Raw genomic sequence first — 4,529 nt, 5'->3', positions numbered from 1 at the left:
GTGGAAAAGCCACTTCCACCCTGAGTTAGGGAAATCTAAGTTAAGTTATCGCTCAGGTGAGCAGCTTTTGTTTTGATGTGTTTTGTTGTATGCACTGTGGCAGTCTCAGTGCCTGGGACTGAATAAACCAGGCACAGCCTGTTTAAAGGAACAGTACGTGACGCCTCCTCATTTAACCTACCCCAAAAGACCGTGTTCTAACCGTCCCGGACAAGCAGCGGAGCCCCGGAGTAAGCTGTTTGTCACAATATATATATATATATATATATAATTACACGCAAAAGAATAAAATGTGGGTATAAACTTAACCCCTTGGGGGAGCAATATAGAATCAAGATGGGGATATGATTGGAATAGGATATGTCATGGGTGACTGGTATCAGAGATTAACCCTATCAGCTCCTGCGCATAATTTTAACATGTGATGCCCATAAATTAAACACATTACCTATGTATAATCAGTGGCCTGCAGCAGTAGTTATGCAGAAGTTACAATGAAGGGCGCCAGGAACTTTTGTAGTACAAACTTTATTTGCATCCGTTTATAAATGCGCCACATACAAGGGCAGGCTTCACATAGACATTAACTGGTGTCAAGCAATACGCGTACTCTGTGCTTCTTCCCTTGGTAACTCCAACACTAGGGAGCTTCTTAGGCTTCTTTAGGATCCCATCCCTTTGGTAGCTCTTACTCATATGAGGTGTTTATATTTGTGTCCTTTAGTAATGTTAGATTGGCAATCTCTTGTATATGTAATCCCAGCAGTTTATAGCAAGCAACACATGCACACTGCCCCCCGTAGCAGGTTCCTCTCCAAGGGACGTGACTGTGATGAGCCAGTGGAAAGGCTGGTGAAGGAGGAGGGTCTAAGAATGAGCTTTAATAGGGGGGCAGCCATGAAAGTTGGAGTCAGACCTGCGCAGGCCTGGCAGAGCGAGGCTTAATCGTGAGCCAGCTGCGTGAGGGACCTGCACGTGTCCCACATAGAGGCTGCCGTGGCAGACCGCACGGAGGACAGCCTAAAGAGCTGAAACACCCACCCGCAGAGACCCAGAAGGAGAGACTACCGACAGAGAGGATCCCTCCGACAGGTCATAGGATAAAGTGGTACCAAATCAATCCTTTACGAAGTACAGGCTTGCTACAACAGGTATAACACATGAGCTCCAATGTTGTACCGGTACTTCAAATAGAGGCCTAACCACCTAGGACTTGGGAGGCCTATTACCGATGTAGCCCTATGGTCTGTTGCACTCGCCTCTCCAAATCCCCTGCGGCTGTTTTTATTTTTTCATCCATGCGCGCGGAGTGCAAGTACAAAGACTTAATGGCCCATTTATACAGCGGGGGTCCCTGCGTCTGAATGGGACTCGTGCTGTGTGTATCTTACCGGGCTGCACCTGTCTGTAAGAATAGACTGAATCAGTCACTCCCTGTGCGCCTATAACAGGCGATCACGGAGCTTTTATAACACAGTATGGAAGCAGGGGGTCCCAGGAGCTGAACTGCATTAATTTCAGCCTTCGGGACCCCCTGTTTCCCGAGTTACCGGCCCCGGTATGGGGTGCCGGTATCTCCCGTGCGTTTAAATGTCCAGGTCACGTGACGCAGGAGATTTAAACAATGCTACCTGATTGGCTATCTGCCCTCCCTTTTTGATGATGATGTCATGGGAGACCAGGACTATCACACCAGGACTATCACACCAGGACTATCACACCAGGACTATCACACCAGGACTATCACACCAGGACTATCACACCAGGACTATCACACCAGGACTATCACACCAGGACTATCACACCAGGACTATCACACCAGGACTATCACACCAGGACTATCACACCAGGGATCAATTCGCCAGACAGAACAACAGAGTAGAAAAAATGGAATTTATTGGAAAAAAGGTATCCACAACTGTTACATATTTTAAGGCGCGCAGGGAGAGTGATTGAGTCTCACGCTTACTGCGCGTCTCTTACAGACAGGTAGTACGTCTGTACAACACACATTCACCCACTGGGATAGCTGGGGATACCCTGCAGGACTAGACGCAGGGACCTCCCTGACGAGATTTCCCCTGTTCTTATCCCACGCAGTGTCTTCTGGAACAGGACTCCGGGCCTGGCCCCAGCACTGGAACCGACGCCACGGAACAATACTTATCCTGGGACTGAGTCTAAGAACAGGCCCCTCCCCCCCCCCCCAGCTTTTATATACCCCATGGCACAGCATGGCTACATTTAGGGAGGGACATTGGCAGCTGCTCCCATTATGGCCCAGCCCCTGATTTGGTGAGTTTAACAGGCAACATTAAAAGAGAAACATGAAAACAGTTACATGAAAGGTTACACAACATATAGATATAGATAGATAGATATACACACAATACAAATGTGTTACTGACAGGTAGGGGTAAAAGCAGTCACATCTACGCTTACAGACGTCACATCTACGCTTACAGACGTCACATCTACACTTACAGACGTCACATCTACGCTTACAGACGTCACATCTACGCTTACAGACGTCACACCACTCCAAAAAATGAAAGGCATCACATTGTATTTCTACCAATCCGATTGGGGGCGCCTCTAACAGGCGATCGATCGCGCGGCTTGTATTTTAAAAACGCAGTATTGAAGTAGGGGGTGTATACGAGTGTACGTGTATGTTAATGCGGTATGGAGTGCCGGTATCCCCCTGCATTGTTTAAATCTCCCGCGTCACATGACGGGACATTTAAACGCACAGGAGATACCGGCACTCCATACCGGGGCCTGTAACTCGGGAAGCAGTTTGATTCAAATCAAATAAAAGCCGCACGATCACCTGTTAGAGGCGCGCAGGGAGAGGGACTGACTCTGTCTCACGCTTACTGCGCGTCTCTTACAGACAGGTGCAGCTCGGTAAGATTCACACAGCGAGATTCCCATTCAGACGCAGGGACACCCGCTGTGTTAATCCCGATGGGCCATTACAGCCTGCTACGCACCGTCCCGCGGAGCGTCCACGCTTTGCGCACCACGCACCGGCCCGCGGAGCGTCCACGCTTTGCGCACCACGCACCGGCCCCTGCTCACGGCAGCTGATAGAAACAAAAGACTGCACCTATAGGTTGACTATAACGCATAAACATGCGCAGCGCTAATGTGAACTGCACAGAGAATTGTACTGTGACTTATATGTGGTGATCAATGCGCTAAGGGTCACAAGGTTATTATTAACTCAGACTATATATTAACTATATATTAACTATATAATATATAATATATATATACATATATGCACAAGTCCAAGTGTTGTGTCCCCTCACTTGCTCCACGCATGTATGGCATCTAATTGTGTTTAGCTCAATAAATTGATTGGTCATACTACAAATCCGTGTGCCCTGCCTTCCTTCAGCCATTACGTGTGTTGGATTGGAGGCGGCCTATCGTTCAAAGACGGGAGCACCAGTAACTGTATCTTTTCACTTTTCATGTTATTTTGGTGTGCAGCATTTACCCATATTCGTATTGGTATCTAACATAGACATACGGACTCAGGCCCCCACCTCAGCACCATTCGTACAGTCTGAGTGCCCTGTATCTGGTAGACCCTGGTTGGGGGACACGCACCATTATCGGGGGTCATTATCTCTTCACTGTGGACGGCATTCTTCCTCTATCCTTATCAGATAGGGAGGTTACTGAGGGCCTGTCGGTGGGAGTACACTCTATCTTCAGGGATCAGTATCCTGTCACTCTGCGTGCTGCCTTCCTCATCCATACCTATTGGATCAGGGCCTTTACTGAGGCCTTCCGGCGGGCCTGACCCAACGGAGTTTCTACTCGGAGAAGTCCCTGCTGAGCACGTGCCTGCTCCTCTTCTGGTCAGACAACAATCTCTTCATTACGATGGGCTCTATCTGTAAAGGGCACGTTCCCTACCTTAAAAAAAAAAGGTGACAGGACATCCTTACTACAAATAACTATACACCTAAATATATATACATACAGTGTTCGACAAATCACCCAAAAATCTACTCGCCCAACCAAAAAATCTACTCGCCACCTAGTCCCGCCCCCAACCCGCCCTAGTCCTGCCCCCAACCCCGCCCTAGTCCCACCCCCAGGCCCACTTTTTAAAAAAAAAAAATGAATAAATTTATAGTAATAACAATATTTGTTTTTGACATTAGTTTATTTATTGTATTACATTATACTACAATTAGTCCTTGTTACGTGTGTGTGTGTGTGTGTGTGTGTGTAAATATTCCTGAACCCCATAACCAGTGCCTGGACACCCCCGCGTCACAAAATCTAAAGCAGCAATCCCGCCTGGGATCTTACCTGATCTGCAGTCCCTCAATGTCCAGGTACCTCATTCCCGCAATGTTATACATTGAAGGGGATGTGTTCCCTACCTGTCTTCTGGGTTAGGGGGGGTTCCGATGTCTCCCGTGGGAAGCTTGAGTCAGATCTGGAAGACAGCAGTATAGGTTATATCGGTGTAGTTATAGGGCAGTTAAGATATGCAGGGTAAA

The sequence above is a fragment of the Ascaphus truei genome, chromosome 17 (assembly GCF_040206685.1).
Source record: "Ascaphus truei isolate aAscTru1 chromosome 17, aAscTru1.hap1, whole genome shotgun sequence".
NCBI lineage: Eukaryota > Metazoa > Chordata > Amphibia > Anura > Ascaphidae > Ascaphus > Ascaphus truei.
Note: the sequence above shows the minus strand (reverse complement) of the source record.